This window comes from Tasmannia lanceolata, unplaced genomic scaffold (genome assembly GCF_043159265.1).
Source record: "Tasmannia lanceolata isolate RefF3 unplaced genomic scaffold, GAP_Taslan_0.1 ptg000005l, whole genome shotgun sequence".
In the NCBI taxonomy this organism is placed as follows: domain Eukaryota; kingdom Viridiplantae; phylum Streptophyta; class Magnoliopsida; order Canellales; family Winteraceae; genus Tasmannia; species Tasmannia lanceolata.
In genome coordinates, this window is record NW_027518682.1 from 17,949,752 (window position 1) to 17,965,181 (window position 15,430).

A 15,430-nucleotide genomic window follows, 5' to 3' on the forward strand; every position below is an offset into this window, starting at 1 on the left:
CCTGTCATTGTCTATATCCGACATGGGGTTCAATTGTTCAAAGGATTGGATGGAGCGTCTTGATCCATTGAACCGCCTAATAATAATAATAATAAGGGAGAGAGAGAGAGAGTTCTTCCAACCAGGGCTGCAAATGAGCCGAGCCGAGCCGAGCCGAGCCGAGCGTTGGGGTGTTCGGGCTCAGCTCGTTTAGTTTTTATGAAGGCTCGTGTTTGGCTCGGCTCGTTTAATTTTCGAAAAAGCTCGGCTCGGCTCTTTAAGTGGAACAAACCGAGCTTAAGCTCGGCTCGTCTCAAGAATGACAAAAACATATATCTATGGGATTTAAACCCAAGCGCCCCTCTAAATTCAGCGCCTTAACCACTCGGCCAAACTTACATTTGTGACAAACAACCCACATTCTTTTATTTTATATATAAAAAGCAAACATATTCCAAGCTTTAAAGCTCGGCTCGTTTATGAACCGAGCCTAAAAAGCTCGCGAGCTTTTCTGAGCCGAACTATACAAAGCTCAAGTTCGGCTCGTTTATTTGGCGAGCCTAATTTTTGGGCTTGGGTTCGGCTCGTTTACTAAACGAACGAGCCAAACCCAAACATGTTCTCGAGCCGGCTCGGTTCATTTGCAGCCCTACTTCCAACCCTAACAGTGCAGTGATAAATCGACCTCCAAATATCTTAAATCGACCCCTATGTGTCTTTCTCTATCCTCATGGTTAGAGAGACACACATGGGTTGATTTAGGATATATGGGGGTCGATTTATCACTCGCCTAACAATTCTATATTATTATCCAACGACTTTCATTTCGACTATTGACTTGCAAAATGATTCTCTAACAATACTATATTATATGGGGAATGATTCTCTAACATACATTGTTAGGCCTAAAATCGGTAACAGATGCGGCAGTGACGTCAGAGCTGAGCTGGAGGACCCGAGGAGCCATATGTTTGTACAAGTCTATGCCATATGTTTTTATTTCCCCTATCAACAACAACATCAACAACATAAAAAAAGTTCCGAGTGAATCATTGAAACAAGAATTGTTTACTTTGTTTCTTTTCTGTCTAATCTGAGAAGTAAAATGCATACAGGGTCTTCTTGTGATAATTGGTTTCAGAAAAAAAAAAACATCACCCCTACTCTAATGGCGACAATTATTGTAGGGACCACATCCTCTTTACAGGCCTACTAAAGGGAAATTAGCGACCGCAAGAGATTCTTTGTGCCTGGAATTGCAAAGAAATCAGAATCAAGGATATTGTGACTCTTGTCAATGTGACTATGAGATAGAATATGCAGATAATAGCTCCTCCATGGGTGTTCTTGTAAGAGATGAAGTGCAGCTAATGATTGCAAATGGAACCTTGTTGACGTCAAAATTTGTTTTTGGGTATGGATCACATAATTTTTATTTATTTCTGAAGCTAAGTTGTTACACAGGTTATGAAATTAAAGTTAATTCATGTATTTGTTCACAATATCCATTTATAGGTGTGCATATGATCAACAAAAAGACTGATGCATGGGATACTTGGACTTAGCCGATCAGCAATTAGCCTCCCTTCTCAGTTGGCAAGTCGTGGTATTGTCAAAAATGTGGAGGGCCATTGTATTACCAGTGATGTAAATGGAGGTGGATATATGTTCTTTGGTGATGACTTTATTCCTGGGTTCCCATGCCTAATGATAGGGTCCGGACTCAGCACTGAGGGAATCCGGACTCAGCAATCCGGACTCAGCACTGAGGGGTCCGAACTCAGCATCCAATTAGCTTCTGGCACGTGGCCCTCACAAGGACCGTTGGAAGGCCAACACCTGTCTCCACTAGGTGTGACACCTGGACCAATCAGGGACCTCCACCTGCCCTCCTTAGGTATGAAACCTGGTCCATACAGAGGCCACCACCTGGCTCAGAACTACCACCTGTCCTAGACAGGTGGCCCATAATCACTATAAATAGCCTTCACTTGTGCTAAGGTGAGGGTCCTGAAAAACTGAGAACCAAAACTCTAAGCTTTTTGCTCTGACATTGCTCTACACTCCTGCTCATACTGACTTGAGTGTCGAAGCGCCCGTCCGGAGTATCACTCCGGGTTGGTCCTCTGACCCTTTTCCTTCTTGTCTGTACTCTGTGCAGCGCAGGACTCAATCAGCCATTCAGCCGTGGCTCGTTAGCTCGGACCACCCAGCCCTACCATAACCTGTTACCGATTTTAGGCCTAACAGATTTGGCGCCATCCGTGGGACCACGCAACAAAAAGCTGTTCGAAATCTCACCCAGATAAAAATGGTAGGACAGACCGGCAAGCGAGCACCTCCGACTTCTCGGGCTACCCGGGCTACGGCCCCCCGTGAAGGACGAAGTGAGCGTCTGGCCTCACAGGTGGAGGTCGGGGCGGCCGTGGAGCGGACTTCGCCCCACTCGGACCGTTCAGACCCCACCCCGACCCCGAGGGAGATGAGGGCCCTTTTTCAGGAAATGACCGCTGTAGTTGCGCAGTTCAGGAATGCGGCTCCCGCACTCCAGCAACACCCCGTCGAGGTTTCTCGACCTGTTCAGAGGGGAGAAAGCTCCCGCATAGAACGCGCGTCTCCACCCCGCGACCAAACTCGTCACTCCACTCGAAGAGACCACCACTCGTGGGACAGGAGCGTGCGCCCTGAGCCTCGTCGACAGCATCACCGGTCACGATCTCCCTCCGTGCAGAAACGGGGCAGCAAGAGAGACCCTATGCACGGAGAGGGATCGCGGCACCGGCGAAGGAGTCCCCTCAGCCAGTCCGGATCCGCAAGGAGCCCATCAGCCGTAAGGAGTAGACCTGCGAACAGAGGGATGATCCGATGTTACTAAGAATCCAGAAGATCGATAACAGAATCGAGGAGCTGGCTAGAGATCATGGCCGCCCTGCTTCAAGGATCTTCAGTAGCAATCCCCCTTTCACAGACAGGGTACTCGGTGCGGCAGTCCCCTTGGGCTTCAAGATGCCGCAGATCCCGCAGTATGATGGGACCACCGATCCCGTTGATCATCTGCAGACCTTCAGGACCACGATGCTTCTCCACGGGGCGTCGGACGGGTTCCTTTGCAGGGCACTCCCCACCACATTAACCGGAGCCGCGAGAGATTGGTACTCACGGCTGAAGCCCAAGTCCGTTGACAATTTCGACGACTTCGGGGACGACCTGGCCCGGCATTTCATGAGCAGCAGAAGGCCTCGAAAGACGACGGCTTCACTGATGGCCCTGAGGCAGGAAGACGGTGAGGCCTTAAAAGCGTTCGTTGGCCGGTTCAACAGGGAGGCCCTTCAGGTACCCAACCTGGATCCCTCCGCGGCAACGAATGCTCTTCTGGTCGGAGCCCGGTCCACCGACTTCCGAAGAGCAGTCGCCCGGCGAAATCCGCAGTCCTTGGCAGATCTGATGACCGGGGCGGAAGAGTACATCTCCGTCGAGGAGACTCTCGCTGCCTTGGATTCCGTCACCAAGAGAAGACCAGAGGAGAAGAACCCCGCCAAGCAGCGTAGGGATGACAGACCCCAGAGGAAGGAGAGCAGCCCGTCCCGGAAGGAAAGGAGCTCCCCCCGGCCTCGAAAGGAGAGGAGCCCCCCGACGAGGGAGCGCTACACACCCCTCACCGCATCTAGGGCTCAAATTTTGGCAGCCATCCGGAAAGAAGACTTCATCCGGTGGCCGAAGAAGCAGACGCCGGAGGCAGGCACCCAAGACATGTCCAGGTATTGCCGGTTCCATAAGAGCCACGGCCACGACACCAACGCCTGCATTCGCATTCATCTCAAGGAGGAGATCGAGCAGCTGATAAGCAGAGGGTACCTCGGGAGGTACTTAAAAAATAACGACAACAGAAGGGAGCGCCAGGACAACCCGAGACCCAGAGACAGAAGTCCTCGAGACGCCCAACCCCTGGGCGACCGCATCCAGGCTCCTGCCCCGGCCGTTCTCCCTCCTCAGGTACCTCAACCTCAACTCCAACCTCATGGTGTTATTGGTACCATTTCAGGAGGGCCGACCGCGGGAGGGACCTCTTCATCGGCCCGCAGGACTTATGCCCGGCAGGTCAACGCCGTCCACGCCTGCAGCAAGAGGGCCGAGCCAGAAAATGAGATATCCTTTTCGGAGGCAGATCTTGACGGTCTGATCCTCCCGCACGATGATGCCCTGGTCGTCACAATGCTAGTGGCGAACTGGGAAATGAAGAAGATCCTGGTCGACAACGGGAGCTCCGCCGACATCCTCTACTATCACGCCTTCGAACAGATGATGATCGGAGCCGACCGTCTGAAGCCGGCCAACTCAGATCTGTTCGGGTTCTCAGGAGAAGTTGTCAAGGTCGAAGGGCAGATTGAGCTTCCAGTTCTTATCGGGGAGCCGCCCCGCCAGTCCTTCGCAATGGTGACCTTCCTGGTGGTTAAGGCCAAGTCGGCCTATAACGCCATTCTAGGACGCCCCGGCCAGAACCTCCTCCGAGCGATTCCCTCCGCTTATCATCAGAAGATGAAGTTCATTACGCCAGGAGGCGTAGGTGAAGTCAGAGGGGATCAGCCCCAATCAAGACAATGCTATGCGGCAGCGCTGAGAGGGAAGAATGCGTCTGAGTCCCTCCCAATCGAGCTGTACGATCTGAGAGACGAAGCGCAGGTCACAGTCAACGAGCCCGTAGAGGACCTCATCTCTATTCAATTGAACATCGATGATGAACAGAGGGTTGTCCAGATCGGCTCTGCCCTGCCAGAGGCCGCGCAGCAGGATCTCGCTCAGTTCCTCAGGGCCAATGCAGATGTCTTTGCCTGGACTCCTTCAGACATGCCCGGCATTGACCCGTCGATTAGCACCCACGAGCTCGGTGTCGATCAGACCTGCAAGCCCGTGAAGCAGAAGCGTAGACACTTTGCACCGGAGAGGCGGAAAGCCATCAGAGAAGAGGTGGAGAGGCTTTTGAAGGCCGATTTCATTCGTGAGATCCAGTATCCGGATTGGCTCGCGAATGTGGTAATGGTAAAAAAGTCCAACGGAAAGTGGAGGACCTGTATAGACTTCACAGACCTGAACAAGGCCTGCCCAAAGGACAGCTACCCACTCCCAAAAATAGACCAGCTCATTGACGCCACAGCAGGTCACGAGCTGCTCAGTTTCATGGATGCTTTCTCAGGATACAATCAAATCAGAATGTACGAGTCTGACATCCCGAAGACATCATTCGTTACCGACCAAGGGACTTATTGCTATCGGGTGATGCCTTTCGGACTGAAGAATGCAGGAGCCACTTACCAGCGTCTCGTCAACAAGCTGTTCAGAAATCAGATCGGTCGGAACATGGAGGTCTACGTTGACGATATGCTAGTGAAGAGCAGAAGTGCTTCCAACCATATCTCCGACCTCGAAGAAGCCTTCCAAGTCTTGAGGGAACACAACATGAAGCTTAATCCGACCAAATGTACGTTTGGCGTCGGAGCAGGCAAATTCCTGGGCTTCATGGTAAGCCAGAGAGGAATAGAGGCGAATCCGGAGAAGATCAAGGCGGTAATGGAGCTGACTCCTCCCAGCACTATCAGAGAAGTACAGCGGCTGACCGGGCTGGTGGCAGCTCTGGGGCGGTTTATTTCAAAATCCGCCGAGAGATGCCTCCCGTTCTTCAATGCGATCAAAGGTATAAAAACCGCGCCCTGGACTCCGGAATGTCAAGCAGCGTTCGAGGAGCTGAAGCAGTACTTGTCCTCCCCTCCCTTGTTGTCCACGCCGGAGCCAGGAGAAGAGCTGATTCTGTACCTCTCAGCGGGACCCTTGGCAGTTGCAGCAGTACTGATCAAAGAGGAGTCTAACCAGCAAAAGCCGATCTATTATGTTAGCAAGGTCCTCCACGATGCAGAGACCAGATATCAGCGAGTAGAGAAGCTCGTGTGCGCCCTCATTATGGCGGCCCGGAAGCTAAGGCCGTACTTCCAGGCGCACACAATCAAGGTCTTGACAGGGCAGCCTCTCAGACAGATCCTCCACCGGCCAGACACTTCGGGCCGACTTGTCAAGTGGGCCGTGGAGCTCAGTGAGTTTGATATCAAGTACCTACCCAGGCCGGCGATCAAAGCTCAGATCCTCGCTGACTTCATAGCCGAGTGCACAGTTCCGGACCCAGACCTCGGGCTGGTAGCAGTCCCATCTCCAGAAGCAGAGCTGACCGTACCAGAGCCCCGAGTCGTTTCAAGAGCATCACCGCCTCCCGGGACTGAGTCCGTCATCGCGCACCCAGTTTTTGATGAAGAGCCGCTCTGGGAAGTTTATGTGGACGGGTCATCGAACAAGACAGGGTGTGGTGCAGGACTAGTTCTCACCGAACCAGAGGACTTCGTCCTGAACTACGCCCTGAGGTTTGGTTTCCGTGCGTCCAACAATGAAGCAGAATATGAAGCGCTCATAGCCGGGATGAATCTTGCTGTGCAGACCCGTGCTCAGAGGCTAAAGGCGTACTGCGATTCACAGCTGGTCGTCTGTCAGATCCAGGGAGTATATGAAGCCCGTGAAGAGCGAATGATCAAGTACCTGGGGAGGGTTCGCGGTCTGGCCGTTCATTTCAAGGAATTTGAGGTCGTCAGAATCCCCCGAGCAGAGAATGTAAAGGCAGATGTGCTATCAAAGCTTGCAGCCTCAGGTTACACCGCCCTCAGAGAAATTCGCATGGAGTTTCTGAAGAGGTCCAGTATCGATGCCCAGTCCGTCGTGGTGATGCAGATTGACGATGAGCCGTGCTGGATGGATGAGATAATCAGGTATCTGCGCAGCGGAGAGCTCCCTGGAGAGAGAAAGGAGGCCCGTAAGGTCACGCAAAGGGCAGCGATGTTTTCACTGGATGGCGAGACTCTGTACAAGAGGTCGTATACCCTCCCGTATCTGAAGTGTCTTCGCCCCAGTGATGCCTTGTTAGCCCTGCAGGAAACCCATGAAGGAATCTGCGGAGAGCACCTCGGGGGCAAGGCCCTCGCCATTAAAATCCTCCTGAGAGGTCTGTACTAGCCTACATTGAGGAAGGACGCGCTGAGCCTTGTAAAAAAGTGTGAGAAGTGCCAGAAGTTCTCTCCGACCGTCCACCAGCCACCCGTTCCGATGGCCCCGATCATCAGTCCCCTTCCCTTCGCGGTATGGGGAATGGATATCCTAGGCCCCTTCCCGCCGGCCTCCGGAGGCCGCGAGTTCGTCGTTGTCGCTATTGATTATTTCACCAAGTGGGTAGAGGCAGAGCCTCTGGCCAAGATCACTGAGCAGAATGTACAGAACTTCTTCTGGAAATCAGTGGTGTGCAGGTTCGGAATCCCCCGGGTCCTCATAACGGACAATGGCAAGCAGTTCGACTCGAGGAACTTCCGAAAGTTTTGTTCTGACCTGCACATAGAGCAGAGATTCACATCTGTGGCACATCCTCAGACGAATGGGCAAACAGAGGTGACGAACAGGACCCTCTTGCAGGGGATAAAGAAGAGACTGGATGGCAAGGCCGGGCGTTGGGCAGACGAACTGTATCATGTGCTCTGGGCGTATCAGACTACTCCGCGTACGGCCACAGGCGAGTCGCCTTTTAATCTCTCCTTCGGAACAGAAGCAGTGATCCCGGTTGACATCGGCGTCCCCTCCCCAAGGATCGTCCATTTCAGTGAGCAGCTCAACGGGGACGGACTCCGTGCCAACCTTGACTTGCTTGAAGAAGTCCGTGAGGAATCTCAGATCAGGTCGGCGGCCTATAAGCAGAAAGTATCCAGATATCATGACGTCAAGATCCGACCAAGAGAATTCCGTGCTGGCCACCTAGTCCTGAGGAAAGCCTCCGTTTCCCAACCAAGAAGCGTGGGCAAGCTCTCTCCGACCTGGGAAGGACCGTACCGAATCAAAGAAGTCATCCGTCCGGGAAGCTATCGGTTGGAGTCCCTCGACGAACAGATGCTACCACACGCCTGGAATTCTAGAAATCTTCGGATCTACTATCAGTAATTTTGTTTGCCTTCATAGGCTTGTAAAGAACTGCTGTAATCGTCCAAGTTCTGTAATGAATAAAATAAGTTTCCCAAATAATTGTCCCTCTTTGAGTAACTCATTTAGCCATCAGTATATAGCAGCAGTGGTGCACTCCGGCTCATCCTAGTGGCTTGGAGATCAGTTCCAGCCAGGACGCCCGCAGTAGAAACCACCTTCAAATATTTCCTAAGTGTTTGAGTACCAAGCTTCCGGCTCGGTTCTCGCAGACTTAGGACGAGCAGCAGTGGTGCACTCCGGCTCATCCTAGTGGCTTGGAGATCAGTTCCAGCCAGGACGCCCGCAGTGGAAACCACCTCCAAATATTTCCTAAGTGTTTGAGTACCAAGCTTCCAGCTCGGTTCTCGCAGACTTAGGACGAGCAGCAGTGGTGCACTCCGGCTCATCCTAGTGGCTTGGAGATCAGTTCCAGCCAGGACGCCCGCAGTGGAAACCACCTCCAAATATTTCCTAAGTGTTTGAGTACCAAGCTTCCAGCTCGGTTCTCGCAGACTTAGGACGAGCAGCAGTGGTGCACTCCGGCTCATCCTGGTGGCTTGGAGATCAGTTCCAGCCAGGAAGCCCGCAGTGGAAACCAACTTCAAATATTCCCAGCTCGGTTCTCGATGCAGATATTCCCAGCTCGGTTCTCGATGCAGCACAGAAATAATACGTACAAAAAATAAGAATGCTGTACAGACAGTTGAACAAAATGTATTTGTATTCAGTATTCGTATTCGTATTACAAAATTGCTCTCTTCGCCGAGCTGGCTTACAAAGAATAGGCGTTACCAACTGTGCAAACAAAAAACGTATCATCAAAAAAGAAAGAAGGCTGCTGCTCAGGCCTCCTCGTCGGCCACCACCTCGGTGACGACCTCTGCGGGAGTGAGGGCTGCAAGCTCGCCACCCTCCGCCGAGGAGACGGCGGCCACAGTCACCTCCGCATCTACCTCAATAGGCCGGGAGGAGTCCGGTTCGTTTTCCTCCTCATCTTCCTCATCCTCTGGAGGTGCATACGGGACGGTTAGCCCGTCCAAGGAGATGTCGGGGTGAATCTTCTTCACCTGCTCGGAGCAGAGAAGGAAACCCGCCCTGTAGGCCTGGAGGCCTAAGTCGAAGTGCTGGGCCTCCTTCCTCTCCTCAGTTTCCTTCACGGCCTTCTCCACGGCCGCCTTCTCCTTCCTTCCGGCCCTCTCGGCCGCACTTAGGAGATCCTGCACGGCCTGGTTTTTGACCCTCTGCAGTTCGTCCTGTAAGCTGTTGAGCTCGGCCTCTTTGATCTGGACGGCTTCATTGAGCTCGCCGTTCTCCTTCTGGAGCTGGGCCTTTTCGGACTCGATCCTTGTGATCGTCTCAGAGAAGAGATATCGCTTCTTGGCCATATCCCTTGAGTAGACCTGGAGTTGATAGAGGGCGGAGCTGATTGCCGCTTCGCAGGTCTCCGGCACCTCTTTTTCGACTGCTAACCGGTCGCGTGCGAGGACGCCCTTGTACATCAACTCTGTGGCCACCCGGGTATCCCCCAGGCCGGTGTCCGTTTTCTGCACGGCCCAGTTCGGGCGGAAGACGTTGTCGCCTCCAACCGATGCAGTAGCCGGCATACCCAGTACTGCCCCGCCGTGCTTTGACCCTGTCGCCGCTCCGGACTTGGAGCTCTGACCCGTGGTGTCTGCCCGGCTCGATAGGGCAAGCTTATGCGTCGCCCGGCTGCTTTTAAGAGGCTTAGCCAGCGCGACCATCGGCGGAGTCGACTCCGGCACCTTCCTCTTCTTGCCCTTTGTTTGGGGCTGCTCCTGCGCTGGGGACGCGCCCGAGGACTGCTTGATTCTGTCCAAAAGGGACATCTGCTTCACCATTTCTGCAAAAGAGAACGGGGCGCAGTCAGAAATATGAAAGTTGAAAAACACTTCAGAAAAATAAATGTTATCCTATAGTATCTACGCACGTGCCGGCGTCGCATGACTGACCCCGAGTGCGACCAGCTCGGCCTCTTCTTCGAACTCTGAGCAGTGTACTGGACCTCGCTTGAGCTCTTCTTTGATCAGAGCGAAGGTCATATGGTCATAGTCCTCGAGAGCTGGTTTTTTACTAAGGCGGCGAGTGTCCGGCGTTCTCCATTGTAATGAGAACGGCTACTGCGAGCCCGGCGCGGTGTCCTTTACATAGAAGAACCTGTTCTTCCATGTGTGAATGGAAGAAGGTATCCCAGTGATCATTTTCATTTCAGGCCTCTGGCTAATGTAGATCCAGCCGCCGTCCTTATGCCTCTTCAGGTGCGCACACATCCTGAAGACGGGCACGGTGGGGTTCCTACGGAGCCGGACTTCAAGAAGGTACAAGGAGCCGATCAGTGTTCTCCAAGAGTTCGGGACGACCTGTGTAACTGCCAGCCCGTAGTAATTCAGTGCATCCGCAAAGAAGGGGTGGAAGGGGAGCCTAAGCCCGGCCCGAAAGGCCTCCTCATACACGCAGAGGTCTGCGCTATCGTTGCTGGCCCGATCCCCTTCGACAGCCGCCCTCAGAATGTACCGGCTAGGAATACAGTATTTGTCCCTGACGATCTGAAGCCTGTTCGGCCACAGATGGTTCACCTCGTATAGGGACCCGATGTTATACTGCGGGTTGGCTTCCATCTGTGCCTCCGCTATCACCTCGACTGGCATGCGCGACGATTGAGGGACTGCCGCTTCGACGTCCTCATCATCGTCGCTGGTTTCTACCCGGTCCGGTCCGTCCCCACAGGCCGGGATTGTGTCTAAGTCCACACTCATTTCCTCACCGCTCTCCTCGTCTATTATGATCACTAGCTCTTCGCCCTCAACACCGGCCTCCTCTATAGGTGAGGCCGGAACCGCCCTCTCCGATGCCTCGGACCCCGATGCGGTACTGGTCGAACCGGACTCCTTTGAACTGGAGTCCGTCTCCGAACTAGTGCTAGACATAAAAAGGAAAAAAAGAAAAGAAAGGCTAAAAGCTAAAAAAGATTACCGAACTGGAGTGTTGGACGAGGACCTCCGGGCTCACTGATCCGAAGCGGGCAGAAAACTTGAGCAGCCGAACAGAAGAGGAGGAGAGTAAAAGATGAAAAGTAAGAAATGAAGAGTAAACTTCTGTATTTATAGAGAAGCTGGGAAGAGCGGGAAAAATCCCGCCCATTTCCGCCAGCCGGAGTGCGCCACGTCGCCTTCCGCATTAAATGCGCCGCTCGCATTAAATGCGCCGTCCGCATTAAATACGCCGCCTGCATTAAATACAAGGCACAGGTCCCAAAGCGCTAGAGGACAAAAGACCTGTCCGGCTGTCCGGACAGGATAATTCAGGAGACAAAGACCTGTCCGGCTGTCTGGACAGGATGTGGCGCGTTCGCTAGATGACAAAAGCGCTAGACGACAAAAGGCCTGTCCGGCTGTCCGGACAGGATACGGCGCGTTCGCTAGACGACAAAAGCGCTAGACGACAAAAGGCCTGTCCGGCTGTCCGGACAGGATATGGCGCATTCAAAAGACAAAGGACCTGTCCGGCTCTCCGGACAGGATAATTTAGAGGATAAAGACCTGTCCGGCTGTCCGGACAGGATAATTCAGGAGACAAAGACCTGTCCGGCTGTCCGGACAGGATATGGCGCGTTCGCTAGACGACAAAAGCGCTAGACGACAAAAGGCCTGTCCGGCTGTCCGGACAGGATACGGCGCGTTCGCTAGACGACAAAAGCGCTAGACGACAAAAGGCCTGTCCGGCTGTCCGGACAGGATATGGCGCATTCAAAAGACAAAGGACCTGTCCGGCTGTCCGGACAGGATAATTTAGAGGATAAAGACCTGTCCGGCTGTCCGGACAGGATAATTCATGAGACAAAGACCTGTCCGGCTGTCCGAACAGGATATGGCGCGTTCGCTAGACGACAAAAGCGCTAGACGACAAAAGGCCTGTCCGGCTGTCCGGACAGGATACGGCGCGTTCGCTAGACGACAAAAGCGCTAGACGACAAAAGGCCTGTCCGGCTGTCCGGACAGGATATGGCGCATTCAAAAGACAAAGGACCTGTCCGGCTCTCCGGACAGGATAATTTAGAGGATAAAGACCTGTCCGGCTGTCCGGACAGGATAATTCAGGAGACAAAGACCTGTCCGGCTGTCCGGACAGGATATGGCGCGTTCGCTAGACGACAAAAGCGCTAGACGACAAAAGACCTGTCCGGCTGTCCGGACAGGATATGGCGCGTTCGCTAGACGACAAAAGCGCTAGACGACAAAAGACCTGTCCGGCTGTCCGGACAGGATATGGTGCGTTCGCTAGACGACAGAAGCGCTAGAGGACAAAAGACCTGTCCGGCCTTCCGGACAGGATATGGCGCGTACGCTAGATGACAAAAGCGCTAGGCGACAAAAAGTTTCACCAGCAAAGACCTGCCCGGCTGGCCGTTCACAGCCTTAGCCGAGCAGGACCACATGACTTCCTGAACCAAGGACGTCCAGGACCCCTGGCCGCCCAGGCCTCTGGTCAAAAATTCACCCGTGCTGGATAGTCGAATGCCTTCTGCTCGGCCGTACTCCTTCAGGCTAAACGCCAAGGCCAGGCCAGGGCGCCAGGAGTCTCCTGTCCAGCCACTATTTCTCCTAGCTGAGTCTGAGCCCGGCCTCAGCTGCCTGGAGGTCTTAAGGCCGGCCCGACGCTGTCTTTACCTTCTCTTTGCTTCTTCTAGCCACTTTCATGGCTTGAAGAACCAGGGGGCAACTGATAGGGTCCGGACTCAGCACTGAGGGAATCCGGACTCAGCAATCCGGACTCAGCACTGAGGGGTCCGAACTCAGCATCCAATTAGCTTCTGGCACGTGGCCCTCACAAGGACCGTTGGAAGGCCAACACCTGTCTCCACTAGGTGTGACACCTGGACCAATCAGGGACCTCCACCTGCCCTCCTTAGGTATGAAACCTGGTCCATACAGAGGCCACCACCTGGCTCAGAACTACCACCTGTCCTAGACAGGTGGCCCAGAATCACTATAAATAGCCTTCACTTGTGCTAAGGTGAGGGTCCTGAAAAACTGAGAACCAAAACTCTAAGCTTTTTGCTCTGACATTGCTCTACACTCCTGCTCATACTGACTTGAGTGTCGAAGCGCCCGTCCGGAGTATCACTCCGGGTTGGTCCTCTGACCCTTTTCCTTCTTGTCTGTACTCTGTGCAGCGCAGGACTCAATCAGCCATTCAGCCGTGGCTCGTTAGCTCGGACCACCCAGCCCTACCATAACCTGTTACCGATTTTAGGCCTAACACCTAATAATCCTTCTACGTCAGTATTGCTTTTAAAATTTTCATTGATTTATTTTTAATGGAAGTTAACTTTAATAATTTTAGTTATATATAAAAAAGCATTTTGTGTAGTTGGTCACAGTTTTTCTGTACGTTCTGTAAGCATTATATATTTAAATTTTCAAACGAGCCTTCTTATTTTTCAATAATCATAGCATAGCTTCGCCCTATTTTTTTTAACTCTGTTTTCTAATACCATTAAAAAACCCTCTTTTTCTTAAAATTTTCTTTCTATTCTAGTTTCTCTCTCCATTTTTTTTTTAAATTTTTTAACTACATTTCTTAGCTTCTTCATTTAATGTTGTTACTCTTGTAAATATTGCACCAAAGCATCATTTCACCCTATGAAAATTTAATTGTTATCTTATGGTGTTGAGATTTATATTAAAACCAAGAGCATTGATCAACCACTCTCTTTTCAAATCTTTCAGAAACTACTATTCTACTGAAATTAATAAATTAAGTTTTGGAGGCCAACAGCTCAGCATTGGTAGGCTGGGAAACAATGCTGGGAAAGTGATTTTCGATAGTGGCAGCTCCTATACATACTTAACAAAAGAAGCGTACAACAGCCTAATCACTTCTGTAAGTATTTATTAGCAGTCCTGGGGAAAAATCAAGAATTGTTTGTTATTCTATCCTTTTGACTATTTCAAAATATCATTGAAGCTCAAAGATATTTCCCCTGAAGCACTTATCCAAGATGAATCAGATCTGACATTGCCAGTTTGTTGGCGAGCTAACTTCGCAATCAGGTATCTTTAAGCTAGTTAATTCGATGCGGCCATATAACATAATGTACCCAAATAACTCAGTACTTGCACTATATATTGTAAATGTGTCTTTGTCAAACTACCATTTGTAGTTATTCTAAAAAAATTAGAAACCTATTTTACTTCTAAGTGCTTGCCACAAAATATTAAAATGGTTACAGTCCTGCAGGTCTGTTAAAGATGTGAAGCAGTTCTTTAAGCCCTTGACCGTACACTTTGGAAGTAGATGGTGGATCAGATCCACAATGCTAATGATTCCTCCTGAGGGTTACCTGATCATAAGTGTAAGGATTCTCTTCTAGCCTTTTGAAATTTAAATTGGGTTTTGCCCGTATCCCATCTTTAATTCTGCCTTTTGAATCATCCGAAAACTTTTACCAAGGGTCTTTCTTCGTAGTTCTTACAATATTTTGTGGTTACAGGAAAAAGCAAATGTGTGCTTGGGAATCTTGGATGGAAGAACAAGTATTAAGCCATCTAAACTATGAACCACCATAAGATCTAACTGTTTAGACAACTATTTTAACCATTGTTCATAAATTCATTGCAACTTTGACACCGACACTCAATGAAGTACTATTAGATTGTGTGAAGCAATATTTCTACTCTAGAACCACTATTTATACCCTCTAACCACTATTTATACCTCGGAACCACTACATGATGGTAAGTAGTGGTTCATAGGAATAATGAGTGGTTCTGAGTGTTTAAAACCCTATAAATACAGTCATTCTCACTTTTTATAGTGGTTTTGACTGCATAACTTTTTCAATCTCACAATTTAAACTCCCGGAACAAGTATTAGGCCATCTATACTATGAACCGTCATAAGATCTGACTGTTTACACAACTATTTAACCCATTGTTCATAAATTCATTGCAACTTTGACACCCAATGAAATACTATTAGATTGTGTGAAGCAATATTTCTACTATGGAACCACTATTTATACCTCGGAACCATTACATAGTGGTAAATAGTGGTTCCTAGGTATAATTGGTGCTTCTGAGTGTTTAAATACTGATTCCCAGATATCAACAATGGTTCTGAGAACAAAATATTGGTTTTACACATTTAAATAGTGGTTGTAATTGTATAGACATGAGTTTCATCCGAGTTTAATTTAAATAAAAACATATAGGGCAATAGAGAGATAGAGAGATTATGACAATACACCATAGCATTGTAAAGAGAATGATGACAATAACAAATGCCTAACAAAACCATAACAAATTCCTAACAAATAAACAAGATGGTGACAATACACTATAGCATTGTAAGGAACATGTTGAACCTATTCAAATGTATTACAATGGACCCACCA

The 15,430-nt window shown here is 50.6% G+C and overlaps 1 pseudogene across 1 annotated transcript; it reads left to right on the forward strand.

Moving 5' to 3' along the window:
* The first annotated feature begins 850 nt into the window (after positions 1 to 850).
* On the forward strand, positions 851 to 14,407 carry LOC143876403 (aspartyl protease APCB1-like; annotated as a pseudogene). Its single transcript, XR_013250379.1, has 8 exons — positions 851 to 877; positions 1,167 to 1,393; positions 1,495 to 1,673; positions 8,745 to 8,992; positions 13,288 to 13,312; positions 13,764 to 13,917; positions 14,002 to 14,087; positions 14,275 to 14,407. The product of XR_013250379.1 is annotated as an aspartyl protease APCB1-like (transcript).
* Positions 14,408 to 15,430: the final 1,023 nt, after the last annotated feature.